Genomic DNA, 15109 nt, shown 5'->3' with positions numbered 1-15109 from the left:
GTTTGGGGCTACACAATTTTTTGTGAACCCCAATTTATGTTGGATCATACACTGCTAGCACTACTCCAGAGATTTGGCCACAGAGTCTAGTTACATGTCTTTTGTCTTCAACTACTTTTTTCAGAGAGGTAGAGTGCCTTTGTGTGCACCATCTTTGCCCATTTAGACACATGTAAGCGGCCAGCCCTGGCCCAGCTGATACCATACCCTTTCATACCAGCCACAAATATCCCACTGGTATGTGGGTAGACAGCCGGTTTGTGCACCATATGCAGCCGCATGCATATGCTTTTTAACATTTGGCTTATCCCTTGCTAGATCAGCAAGGTCACCATAAGCCATATTTTATCATTTCGTACAGTCACCTGTAATTCGTATATTTGTCCATTAGATGCCAGTATGTCACTATGTTTTAGGTTGCTGAAATTTCACGTGTGATTACATCCCCTCATTAAGTGTGCGTTTATGGATGTTATGTTCTTCTTACATACTGCACAGTCTCTTCACTGTTATTTATTCTTCCTTTTGTTTATTTGTTATTATGTGCTGTATCTTCAGTGCACTGATTGTTTGTACCGCCCCCACAGCCCGCCCCACGTGACCGCCTAAGCGTGCCAGTCAGATGTCCTTGACGTGCGCCTCTGCATGATGCAGATGACGTCATCACTGTGTGTCCCACCACGGAAGTGAGCCTTGCGGTCCCGGTGAGTGCGTGATGGCTGTAGGAGGGGGTAAGTACCTGAGATCACTTAAATCCACCTCATCACTGCTTGTATTGTACATTATTGTTTTGTCCTGACGACGGGGGAGACTCCGAAACGTAGACTACCAGGCAATAAAATTGTCCTACGTTCACCTGCTTCTCTAGTCCCTGAGTGCCCTTCTTCTACTATCTCTCTCTCTCTCTATATATATATATATATATATATATATATATATATATATATATATATATATATATATATATATATATATATATATATATATATATATATATATATATATATATATGTATATATATATAGTCAATTGGAATCCGGCACTCCGATAAAGAATGATGGCCCCGGTGCCCTCCGAAGGAAGATAATACAGCGTAGTATGTGGCGCTGGCGGCACTCGATAGGGACTTGGTACTAAAGTAGAAAAGCTGACACCACACACAGCTTCAGTTGCTTACTAGTTGCGGATTTATTAATTAATATATATATATATATATATATATATATATATCCCAGTGTTGGCGCGGCACTGCAAAGATACATGATGACGGTGGGTAAAAGAACTTCACTTTATTAGCAGCAACGTTTCGATGCTACGCAGGCATTGTGTTCAAGCTGAGTATCGTGACAGGTCGGTGATGTCAGCGGCACATGCCGAAATGATGATCAGACCTCTGATAGGTGGTGCACCCGTCACCATGACAATAACAACAAACAACCAAAGGACACTGACAAACATAGACTGCAGCAAGGATCTAATGCATAGTGTCAGTCATACAGCAATATAATTAGGCTAAATAGCAACAATAATCTATGCACGTTATGCAGGGGAAACTTGTAGTACTACACATACTTATAGCAATGTCGAGATGCCTGTATATTCATTCAGGCCATAAGCGGCAACAGTGCCCAATCTCATGATCCACCTGGCCTCACATCTCAGAAGGGCTGCTCCCCTATCGCCCCCACTGAGGGTCTGGGGAATGTGACACACGGGCATCGTATGCAACCAAGTTTACGTACAGAACGGGATATTTTCGCAGGAGCAGCATCTGATTTGACTAGAATATCTTTAAGGTTCCTAGATCGCTTGTAGCTGGTCAATAATCTAGAATTCTAAACACCCACATCAGGGTCCGTCTGCACTAGGGGCCAATGTGAGCGTGTGATCTGTTTAATATTAGGGCTCATCAGGTTGTATGTGGTGACCCAAGGTATCAGCTCCGATGTATCGGCAACCTGTGCACATGGAATAAGAAGCTCCTTGCGATCTAATCGCATCACATTATCTTTAGTAGCAAATAGTTCATTAAGAGGGTACCCTCTAGCACTGAATCGCTTAATCATCTCATCCATCTGTGTACTAGCAACAGCTGTATTAGACACAAATCGTCTCACCCACAGCATCTGGGATGGGATGCTCCTGACAGATGCTCGGGGGTGACAGCTGGAGTACAGGTTGAGCGTTGTTTCTGTCTGTGGGCTTTGTATATACACACGTAGCTACTAGCCCATCTTCAACAGTGATAAACACATCAAGAAAGTGTATCTTAGCTCTATCATGTGTGTACGTGAATTTAATCGGATGGGTTGTTGAAATGTGAGCATCAATATAGTCACACAATACAGCCAGAGGGCCCCTCCAAAATATCAGGTGGTCATCGATGTATCGATGATACTGTATTATGTGTGTCGCTATGTGATGATTGGCAAACAGAAAATGTTGTTCAAATTCATACATAAAGACATTGGCATATGAGGGGGCTGCCGGCACCCCCATTAGCTGTAGATAATATTTGCTGTTATACAGGAAAAAATTCTTAGTATCATATTCATCAACTCAATCATACCCCATGCAGCACTGGGTCTCTCCGACCACTGCATAGTCCACCTTCTTCCGACATATATCCAGAAGCTAAAGTCTGCTAAGCCTGTTATCAAGTCTGTCAAAAACTGGTCAATCGAGGCAAAAACAAAGCTTCAGGCCTGCTTCGACTGCACTGACTGGATGGTGTTCGAAGCCTCTGCCTCTGACATAGATGAACTAGCGGATGCAGTCACATCCTACATCAGCTTCTGCGAGGACTTATGTGTACCAACCAAGCAAATCCTTTAAAAACAACAAGCCATGGTTCGGTAGCAAGCTCAGGAAACTCCGCCGAGCCAAGGAGGAGGCATACAGCAGTGGGGACAGGACACAGTACAAAGAAGCCAGGAACCCCTTGACTCGGGGTATCAAACTCGCAAAAAGGGAATATACAAACAAGCTGACACACAACCTCACAGCAAAGGACCCTGCGGCAGTATGGAAGGGCATGCAAAACATCACAAATTACAGGAAAGCCCAAACAGTCTGAAACCGGCCATGAACTTGCAGAAGACCTGAACAAGTTCTACTGCAGATTTGAGCAGGCCGTACCTCCCCCACTCCATCCCAAAGACCACCACACCCAGGCCCTCCACGTGGACCAAGGCGAGGTAGAAGCAGTACTCAAAAGAATAAAACCTAAGAAGGCTGCAGGACTGGATGGTGTGTCGCCATCCAGCCTTAGGACCTGTGCAGCTCAGCTCGCCCCCATCTTCACAACGATATTCAACTCCTCCCTGGACTTGTGCAAGGTTCCTGCCTGCTTCAAACGCTCTATCATCATCCCGGTCCCTAAGAAAACACCCACGAAGGACCTAAATGACTTCAGGCCAATTGCACTAACCTCAGTGGCCATGAAAGCATTTGAAAGACTAGTACTGAAGCACCTGAAAGAAGTGACAACCTCTCACCTTGACCCCATGCAGTTTGCCTACCGGGCGAACAGAAGTGTAGAGGATGCGGTCAACCTCGGGCTGCACCATATTTTACAACACCTCGACCACCAAGGCACCTATGCAAGAGTCCTATTTGTGGACTTCAGCTCAGCATTTAATACTATCGTTCCCGGCATCCTGCAGCCAAAACTCCTCTCCTTAGGAGTCCCAGGATCAACATGCTCATGGATAGTGGACTTTCTAACAGCAAGGGAACAGGTGGTCAAAGCCGGCGCCTTCTCGTCCAGCACACGAACAATCAGTACTGGAGCCCCCCAAGGATGCGTCCTCTCCCCTCTGCTCTTCTCTCTCTACAAGAATGACTGCACCTCAGCTGAGCAGTCAGTGAAAATCATCAAATTCGCAGATGACACCACTATTATCGGCCTAATCAAGGATGGTGACGAGACCGCGTACAGGCATGCAGTGGAGAAGCTGACACAGTGGTGCAGCAGCAACAACCTCGATCTAAACCCCACCAAAACAGTTGAGATGGTGGTCGACTACAGGAAAAAACCAAATGCACTAGCCCCGCTAACAATAGCCAACGCAGTGGTGTCGCCGGTTGATTCCTTCAAATTTCTAGGGACAACCATGTCCAGTGACATAAGATGGGGATTAAACATAACCACAAACATCAAAAAGGCCCAACAGCGCCTGTTCTTCCTGAGGCAACTCAGGAAATTCAACATCCCACAGGAGCTGCTGTGCATATTCTACACCGCCATCGTGGAGTCTGTCTTATGTTCCTCGATCACAATCTGGTACGGTGGCGCAAGCGAGAACGACAAACAAAAACTGCACAGGGTAGTGAAGACTGCGGAAAGGATCATAGGGACCGACCTCCCCCCGATAAGGGATCTGTTCTCATCCAGGGTAAGGAAACGTGCTGAGAAGATTGCAAATGACAAGCTGCATCCTGGTCACAACCTGTTCGACATCCTACCATCCAGAAGACGGTTCAGGTCCATCCCTGTCAAAACGTCCAGATCAGCAAGAAGCTTCTTTCCGTTAGCCGTCCATCACCTGAACAATACAATCAAAGCGAATGCAATCCCAATATCAACAGCCAAACAACGTGTCCCTACTTGGCGACCTGACCACCATAGTCGTAGCTAGAAATTAAATGCTTGTAATGTCTTTATGTAATATATGTAATGTCTCCCTCCCCCCCTTTTCATCCCTGCTTGATGCTGCACTGTAATCCACAAAAAATTCCTAGTGTGCGCAAGCACACATGGCCAATAAAGTTGATTCTATTCTATTCAATGGTTAAATCAACATCTGGACCAGCATACGAAACATTATCAGTGAGAAATTGGCGTAAGGCCTTAAGTCTCATGTCATGAGGTATAGAAGTGTAGAGTGAGCATACGTCTATTGTGAACATATGCATCTCTTCATCCAGCACGGGTAAGGCCTGTAGTGATTGGAGTAAAGCAGTGGTGTCCATCAGATATCGGGGATGACTCCTTATGCAAGGTTGTAATATGGAATCTAGATAGATAGACAAGGGCTGCATCAAAGAATCTCTGGTGGCAACTATAGGCCGCCCCGGGGGGTCAACCAGTGCTTTATACACCTTAGGTGTGCAATAAAACAGTGGTACCAATGGATGGGCCGGTATCAGGGCCGACATCAACTTGCTGGAAATGGTATAATTATCAACCGCTGTTTGTAATACTTGTTGTAATTCCCTTTTAAAGATGCATGATGGATCACACTGCAGTTTCCGATAAGTCATGGTATCATTCAGATGGATCATTACTTGCTGGTGATATTTCTCCATGTCCATGATAACTAGCGCCCCGCCTTTGTCTGCGGGGCAAAATATTATTGCTGCCAGGTCTTTAAGGGGCAGACGCTCCTGTTTATTGAGGTTGTTATACGGGGATGTGAAGTCCCTTTCAGCTTTTTGTACGTTGTTGTTGAGGACCCTGGAGAATGTTCGGATTGATGCGTTAAACGATTGATGATCGTATGAAGACCTTGGAAGAATTTTCATTAACGGTTTAGGTAAGTTTTCTTCTTGCATGGCAGCAGTAGATTTTGGATACATTAATTGAGGTTTATTAAAATGTTCTTTTAGTCATAACTGCCTAGCCAAGCGATGATGCTCGATGGGCCAGTCCAATTCATTAAAGGATACTGACGGCAAAAATGATAATCCTTTTGACAGGACAGTAGGTTCAATATTAAACAATTGGTATGTAGAGAGGTTAATTACTAGGGTTTCTTCCCCCTGGGTGGTTTTCTGGAACCCCTTCCTCTTATTCTGACCGCCTCTTATGGTGTATCCGCGTGGCCTCCGTGACGTGCCCGCGTCGCTACCCCTGGGGCCGGTTGTTTAGGGTTCTTGGTTCTACCTCTGCTGGATTCACTACTGGATGAATTAAAGTCAGTGGATGACTGCTGCGGTAAGGGTTACCTCAAATGCACCAAAAGAATGGGCGCTTTGGGCCGCCCTCCCGTCCAGGTACAGTCCATTGGTTTACACAATGAGTTTCGTAGTCGATATCGACCTTTGATTTTGTATCCTTTTTAAATTTAATAAGTTCACGCTTATACTTGCAGTTGTGAATTCAACTTTTCATACCAATTAGTGCCTGTGTCATTCTCCAGATTGGATTTATGGAGGGTCTCGAAGGTAGTTACTTTGTTTTTACATAAATTAACCTCTTCATTAGAAAATTCAATGATGAGAAGCATGAAGTGGAAGGTGCATTTGTTGGCACCCATTTCTGGCAGAAGGACACATCATGTTTGCCTATTGTGGGGCAATTCTTGACCCGGAGGCCCCTGGGGATTTTTTTCGCATGATAATAGTCACTCAGCGACATAGCATGATAATAATAGTCGACCTCCTGATATTTTGGAGGGGCCCTCCGGCTGTATTGTGTGACCATATTGATGCTCACATTTCAACAACCCATCCGATTAAATTCACGTACACACATGATAGAGCTAAGATACACTTTCTTGATGTGTTGATCACTGTTGAAAATAGGCTAGTAGCTACATGTGTATATACTAAGTCCACAGACAGAAACAACGCTCAACCTGTACTCCAGCTGTCACCCCCGAGCGTCTGTCAGGAGCATCCCATCCCAGATGCTATGGGTGAGACGCATTGTGTCTAATACAGCTGTTGCTAGTACACAGATGGATGAGATGATTAAGCGATTCAGTGCTAGAGGGTACCCTCTTAATGAACTATTTGCTACTAAAGATAAGGTGATGCGATTAGATCGCAAGGAGCTTCTTATTCCACGTGCACAGGTTGCCGATACATCGGTAAGTTTTGGGGGTAAGGGGAAGAGGGATATATCCGCACAAGCAGGTGCTACAGCACCAAAAATTTCCCCAAACGAGACATTATCAATTGTAAATCTCAGAGGGGGTGCAGCCAAAGACAATAAATGTAACAGAAAAAGGGACAGAGAAGAATGTCTTTTTTGTTGGCGCACAAGAGGAGTTTTGAAAGAGATGTATGGATTAAAATCGTTTTTAATCTTTATTAGAATATATTTAAAATAAAAACTGTCCAGTCTGTGAAATATTTCATATATATGTATGTAAAAAACCTTTCTTAATTTTATAGGTTTTAAATAATCAATTGCACTTTAATTGTGATCTGTGTCCTTTTATGTGTTATGTTAGGTCCTTATGTGCTAGGGAGTTTTTTTATATAAAATTGTTCTGTAAAGACGTTATTTTATTACTTTTTAATTGTATTTATTCAATAATTATCACGTTATATGTTCTTTACAGTTTTTACTCCCTTTGTGATGCTATTCTTGGGTTGTTCTGTTTTTAACTAGTTTTTGCGAGTTCAGTGCTTGTAAGTGAATCGTTTGATCTTTCACTGCCACGTACCACTTATTCCTGGTTTTAATGTGCAGTGAGATCTATCAAGTTTCAAAGACTCTCTTCATACCAGTTTATCATTCATTTAAGAAAATCGTTGCACATACAAACGGATCCCTGTACGTCATCTAGTGTGTCATTATTATTGTTTGCTTCTCAGCGTTTTTTGAAGGTGACACCGCGCGTACTTATGGGTCCCAATTGCTGGACAGAGAGTGGTATGGGCTAATTTGGTATGGGTCTTGAACTTTGAGTGTTCGTATAGATCAGTCTGATTCGCAGTGATATCAATTGATGTGTGCTGCACGGTGCCCAATGTCTGCTAGTGTGTATGGCTTTATACACTATTACTGAAACAGTTGTGTAACTTTTACACAGTGTCTGCTGGTATATGTCACCTTATACGTAGTTTTTATTCAGATGCGTATTTGCTGAGATTAGTAAGTGGATTTTCTCAGTGATGCTTTCCACCAGATATCGATAATTCTCTTCTTACTGTATGTGCACATGTAACCTTTGTTGGTTGAAATTGCTACCTACTAACTATTGCCACTTTAGAATTTAATATACTTTGTTGCTTTATCAGCGTAGATAATTGCTCTGAGATTGTATTTAAGACGCAAAAATGATACTGTGAATCTGGTTATTGCTGCCCCAGTTCCTTCTTATCAATGGATTGGGCTGTCTATGCAACAATGGTTTCTACAGATTGCGTAACATGTCTACCATCTATCCGCTTTTGCAGGTTAAACCGTAATATGTTATTAGATTATCCAGCTGGTATTGCCGGTTATTAGGTCTGTTATGTCCTGTCTTGTGGAAACTGGTAATTTTAATTTAACATGTTGCCAGCATTGGTAATAATTATTTTGCTGGTTATGCAATAAATGTAGAAAACCAAGGTTTTTATATATATCACAGTTTGTCTGAGTTCAGTTATTTACAGCCAGTTTCACAAAGTATGTTTTTATGCAGAGTGCTGCCGCAAACTCGATTTATTGCTACTGGCTGAACAACATATATATGTGTTAAAAGCAACTGATACTTCTTAGGTCATTTCTTGGTTTTGAGGCAAATTTCAACCAAACAGTTTTATACAAACATTACACCTTTATCAGAAAAAATAATAATTGGGCTGTTGTTGCCGTTACCCTGGCTTTATGTTTGCAGCCGGTCTGCTGGTGTATGCTATATATTTGTGTACGATATCTGCTGGTGTGTACCACCATATGTATTATCGTGGATGTACTCTTGTGAATTCCATACAATATCTGCTAGTGTGTATCACCTTGTGCGCAGTTATTGTTTTATTTGTATGGTTTATTCACTAGAATTGTACAATTAGTTTTTCAAATATGTGTGCACTCATGAAGTTGTATGAATAAGGCAGTTCAGAGTGATTTACAGTTCGTATCGCAGATTTTTGTCATATACGCATTCAGCTCCTTATCTGAGCTGCTGCTGTAATTACACTTTTATTACTGCTCATTAACCGGTATGTATCTTATGTCATTTATCGGTTTTAGAACATACTGTTAGCAGGGCTAGCGTTTGTATTTTTTCTCACAGGGTTTGCAAGTCTGTGTCAAACGCTGCTCCAGCTTTTATTCATACAGTGATTACACTCTTCTTGCCGCTTATTAATCAGTGTGTCTATTAGGAGTGATTTATTCTTATAACATCATGGACTTATAGCGCACTGTTTAGCGGGATACATCTGTGCTCACGTTGGACCGATCTTATTGAGTTATGAGCGAATAAATCAGCCGCTGCTCCGACTTAGTTCAAGCAGCCGGCAGAGCGAGTGCAATCGCGTACCAGCGCTACACTACGTGGGTATACAGTTTGTAACGGTTTTAGCATACAAACCAGCCACTGCTCCGGCTTAGTTCATGCAGCCGGCAGAGCGGGTGCAGTCGCGTATTAACGCTGCACTGTCACTTCGCAGGTATACAAATTATAACAGTTCTAGCATCACAATTAACAAAAATATTTTGGACCTAACACAAGGACATGTGAACGCCGACGCGCGTTTCACTATGGCAGTTTTTTCAAGGCAGCCTTGAAAAAACTGCCATAGTGAAACGCGGCAATACCAGCTGGATAATCTAATAACATATTACGGTTTAACCTGCAAAAGCGGATAGATGGTAGACATGTTACGCAATCTGTAGAAACCATTGTTGCATAGACAGCCCAATCCATTGATAAGAAGGAACTGGGGCAGCAATAACCAGATTCACAGTATCATTTTTGCGTCTTAAATACAATCTCAGAGCAATTATCTACGCTGATAAAGCAACAAAGTATATTAAATTCTAAAGTGGCAATAGTTAGTAGGTAGCAATTTCAACCAACAAAGGTTACATACAGTAAGAAGAGAATTATCGATATCTGGTGGAAATCATCACTGATAAAATCCACTTACTAATCTCAGCAAATACGCATCTGAATAAAAACTACGTATAAGGTGACATATACCAGCAGACACTGTGTAAAAGTTACACAACTGTTTCAGTAATAGTGTATAAAGCCATACACACTAGCAGACATTGGGCACCGTGCAGCACACATCAATTGATATCACTGCGAATCAGACTGATCTATACGAACACTCAAAGTTCAAGACCCATACCAAATTAGCCCATACCACTCTCTGTCCAGCAATTGGGACCCATAAGTATGCGCGGTGTCACCTTCAAAAAACGCTGAGAAGCAAACAATATTAATGACACACTAGATGACGTACAGGGATCCGTTTGTATGTGCAACGATTTTCTTAAATGAATGATAAACTGGTATGAAGAGAGTCTTTGAAACTTGATAGATCTCACTGCACATTAAAACCAGGAATAAGTGGTACGTGGCAGTGAAAGATTAAACGATTCACTTACAAGCACTGAACTCGCAAAAACTAGTTAAAAACAGAACAACCCAAGAATAGCATCACAAAGGGAGTAAAAACTGTAAAGAACATATAACGTGATAATTATTGAATAAATACAGTTAAAAAGTAATAAAATAACATCTTTACCGAACAATTTTATATAAAAAAACTCCCTAGCACATAAGGACCTAACATAACACATAAAAGGACACAGATCACAATTAAAGTGCAATTGATTATTTAAAATTAAGAAAGGTTTTTTACATACATATATATGAAATATTTCACAGACTGGACAGTTTTTATTTTAAATATATTCTAATAAAGATTAAAAACGATTTTAATCCATACATCTCTTTCAAAACTCCTCTTGTGCGCCAACAAAAAAGACATTCTTCTCTGTCCCTTTTTCTGTTGCCGATACATCGGAGCTGATACCTTGGGTCACCACGTACAACCTGATGAGCCCTAATATTAAACAGATCACACGCTCACATTGGCCCCTAGTGCAGACGGACCCTAATGTGGGTGTTCAGAATTCTAGATTATTACATAGTTACATAGTAGGTAAGGCTGAAAAAAGACTTGCGTCCATCTAGTTCAACCTGGTATAGATATCCATTGCTGATTTGGTAGGTTCTGGTATTTTACAGACAAATTATATTTCTTATTTGTACCCATGGATGTTTTTCTCCAGTAAATGTTTGTCCAACTTTGCCTTGAACGCATTTAATGAGCCAGCCATTACCACCTCTCTGGGAAGAGAGTTCCAGAGTTTGACTGTTCTGACCGTAAAGAAATTCTTTCTACTAGCTGAATGAAATCTTTTTTCTTCTAATCTATACTCATGCCCTCGCGTCCTAGATTCCTTTCTAGTAGAAAATAGGGTGTGTGACAGTTCCTTATATTGGCCCTTGATATACTTGTACATGTTGAGCATGTCCCCCCTTAAACGTCTCTTTTCTAATGTAAATAGTCCCAAATTGCTTAATCTCTCCCCGTAGCTTAAATTCTCCATTCCCCTAATAAGCTTTGTTGCTCGCCTTTGGACTTTTTCTAATTCTATGATGTCCTTTTTATAGTGTGGGGCCCAGAACTGTACTCCGTACTCTAGGTGAGGTCGCACCAATGCTTTATATAGTGGCATAATTACCCTTGAGTCCCTAGTTTCCATTCCCCTCTTAATACATGCCAGAATTTTGTTGGCCTTTTTTGTAGCTATTGACCAGCTACAAGCGATCTAGGAACCTTAAAGATATTCTAGTCAAATCAGATGCTGCTCCTGCGAAAATATCCCGTTCTGTACGTAAACTTGGTTGCATACGATGCCCTTGTGTCACGTGTCAGTATTTAATACCAGGCTCTACCTTTTGCCATCCCCGGACGGGTCTAACATTGCATATCCGCCACACCTTATCCTGTAATACCACATTCAGTGTCTATCAGATTATTTGCCCATGTGGGCTGTCCTACATCAGCAAAACTCAACGCCCCTTTAAAGAGCGTATGGCAGCCCACAGATCAGCCATTAAGAAGGCATTGTCTATGGGTACCAGCGACCAACCTGTCGCACGCCATTTTGCTGCCTGTAAACACAGTGAGGGAACTATTAGATACCGAATGATCGACCACATTCCCCAGACCCTCAGAGGGGGCGATAGGAGAGCAGCCCTTCTGAGATGTGAGGCCAGGTGGATCATGAGATTGGGCACTGTTGCCCCTTATGGCTTGAATGAATATACAGGCATCTCGACATTGCTATAAGTATGTGTAGTACTACAAGTTTCCCCTGCACGTTATGTGCATAGATTATTGTTGCTATTTAGCCTAATTATATTGCTGTATGACTGACACTATGCATTAGATCCTTGCTGCAGTCTATGTTTGTCAGTGTCCTTTGGTTGTTTGTTGTTATTGTCATGGTGACGGGTGCACCACCTATCAGAGGTCTGATCGTCATTTCGGTGTGTGCCGCTGACGTCACAGACCTGCGCCGGATGGACGGTGCCTCCTGGCCCGGCCGGCGCTGAGACACCGGGTGCTTATATAAGGTATGTTTGTTTGTTATATGTTTGATACTCAGCATGAAAACGATGCCTGCGTAGCATCGAAACGTTGCTGCTAATAAAATGAAGTTCTTTTACCCACCGTCATCATGTATCTTTTGTATATATATCTATATAGATATATAGATATATGTCTATATAGATATATAGATATATATCTATCTATATAGATATATATATATATATATATATATATATATATATATATATATTTATATCGATATATATATTTATATAAATATATGGATATCTATATATAGATATATATATCTATATATCTATATATAGATATCTATATATAGCTATCTCAGTCCTGAGGCCAGGCTGCACACTGTAAACAAGTCAAGTACCAGAGTGCCAGGTTTCAAATGGTGTAATACATGTAGTATTAATAAACCAGCAACATCCGGATTTTTTGTGAAAAAAGTATCAAAAAATTATTTTATTTTAATGGCATATAAAGTGCAAAGAACAGACATAAAAACACCAGGAGCAGGGGATACTTAGCAGCTCGACGTAGTAGAGAGCATGATATATGATGCCACCCTGAAGCTTATGATGAAGGTGCATGACTTTGCACCGAAACAGCTGTCGGTATGATTGCTGAGAGGAGCTTCAGGGTGGCGTCATATATCATGCTCTCTACTACGTCGAGCTGCTAAGTATCCCTTGCTCCTGATGTCTTTATGTCTGTTCTTTGCACTTTATATGCCATTAAAATAAAATGATTTTTGGATACTTTTTTTCACTAAAAATCCGGATGTTGCTGGTTTATTAATACTACATATATATATAGCTATCTATATATAGCTATCTATATATAGATAGCTATATATATATATATATATATATATATATATATATATATATATCCACCTAAAACAAACTATATATAAGTCTGTGGGCTAATCGTTATGTAAATCAGCCGAGAGAGCACACTCCAATAATTCAACAAAGATAAATGGTTTAATACATCACCATTATAGCATACAGCAGGTCGACGTTTTGGACTGGACACAATCCTTTATCAAGACAGGCAACAATGCGACACAACAGCTCAGCAACAGTGCAGGAGGCACTGTTGCTGAGCTGTTGTGTCGCATTGTTGCCTGTCTTGATAAAGGACTGTGTCCAGTCCGAAACAGCCCACAGACTTATATATGGTACACGTGTTGTACCTTAAGTGAAGCACCCCACTGCCGCATATCATCCTTATTGGGAGTGCGGACCTACCTGCTCTATATATAGATATATATATATAGATATCTATCTATCTATATAGATAGATAGATATATATATATATATACAGAGAGAGAGAGAGAGAAATGTGCAGAGTGCTAAAGTCCTCCACCACCTAAATGGTGGTCACCACTGGAATTTATGGTGCAAATAGAATGACCATATACAATTTAATAATAATAAAAACGAAATATTTATTAAAATTCAATGATCCACATCAGGATTTCCTCTTTGGAATATAGCTTCAATACCCCAACGCGTTTCCCCTTGAGAAAGACTTTATCAGGGGTTTTACACTGTAGGTGGCAGAGATATAGTAACATGGATAGGGAACATGATACTTGGAGGAACAAGAAAAAAAAATGAAAGAATCACATGCAGAAATAACTGGATTACATTTCTCATAGCAGATTTATCCATGAAACCTCCTCTGTGGTTGTGTATTTGCTTTTGTTGCCTTTATAGGAACTGAAACAGCCTATTTTTGACCATCCCATAGGCTCAGACAGTTTCCATGAACTTATATAGCATGGGCAATATAACCAAGCCACAGCTAGAGTGTTAAAGATTATATACCAAATTTAAGAGAAACATTTGGTACTTGTGTAGTTTTACGGCGCCAGTGTTTGTTTATACAGCTGTGTTTAATGTTTCTTTGAAAATTGGCAGCTTGCCAGATTCCACGTGCTGAGTCTGTGATTACTTTAACTGTGAAACTTGGCATGTTTCCAGACTCCTGCACTGTACTAGGGTAGCGCACGCTCACTCTGTGCTTAATCTGTGTAATGGTAAGTTATCGGTGAAATATCGTTTGTTTTTTTAAAGCGCTGCGATAAGTCCCAGTCACAAACAGCGGCTGTAGTTGCAAACTGTGTCTAGTTGCCCGCAGTCATAATTTGAGTCCCAGTCGCGTCCCAGTCACAAACACACTTTCCACGCCACCCAGAAGCCTGGCGAGCGCAGCGAGCCCAGCGAGGGGACACGGTACGCATCCGACCAACCTTTTCATAACCCCACTATCCACGTTGGCGTGGAGTTGAATTCATATAGTGTGGCAAGCCACCAAGCCCGAAGTGTGTTGAGCGCAGCGAGCCCAGCGAGGGGGCGCGGAATACATATGAAGTAATCCGCGGGGCTCGCTGCATTTGGCACGCTTCGGGATGGGTGGCTCGCTATGCTCGCCACACTATATACAATCAACTCCACGCCGACCTGGGGGTATGAAAAGGTCAGCCGGATGCATACCGCTGCGCTCGCCACGCTTTGGGGTGGCGTGGATAGTGTGTTTGTGACTGGGACACAACTGTGACTCAACTTCTGACTGCGGCCAACTAGATGCTGTTTGTGAGTACAGCCGATGTTTGTCACTGTGCCGCTACTGCAGCACGAAAACCCCCACGGTATTTCACCGATAACGTGGCTTAGTACAGTTACACAGATTAAGCACAGAGTGAGCACAAGCTAGCCTAGTACAGTGTAGGAGTCTGGAAACATGCGAAGTTTCACAGTTAAAGTAATCACAGACTCA

At 41.8% G+C, this 15109-nt stretch overlaps 1 protein-coding gene across 10 annotated transcripts in view; it reads right to left on the bottom strand.

Annotated features, from left to right (window-relative positions):
* Positions 1-15109, bottom strand: part of KAZN (kazrin, periplakin interacting protein) — a 679557-nt gene that overhangs the window by 372127 nt on the left and 292321 nt on the right. The window lies entirely within an intron of this gene.

The sequence above is a fragment of the Crinia signifera genome, chromosome 19, assembly GCF_055691185.1.
Source record: "Crinia signifera chromosome 19, ASM5569118v1, whole genome shotgun sequence".
In the NCBI taxonomy this organism is placed as follows: Eukaryota; Metazoa; Chordata; class Amphibia; order Anura; family Myobatrachidae; genus Crinia; species Crinia signifera.
The sequence above is the reverse complement of the archived record's forward strand: the minus strand, read 5'-3'. Positions and strand labels throughout refer to the sequence as shown.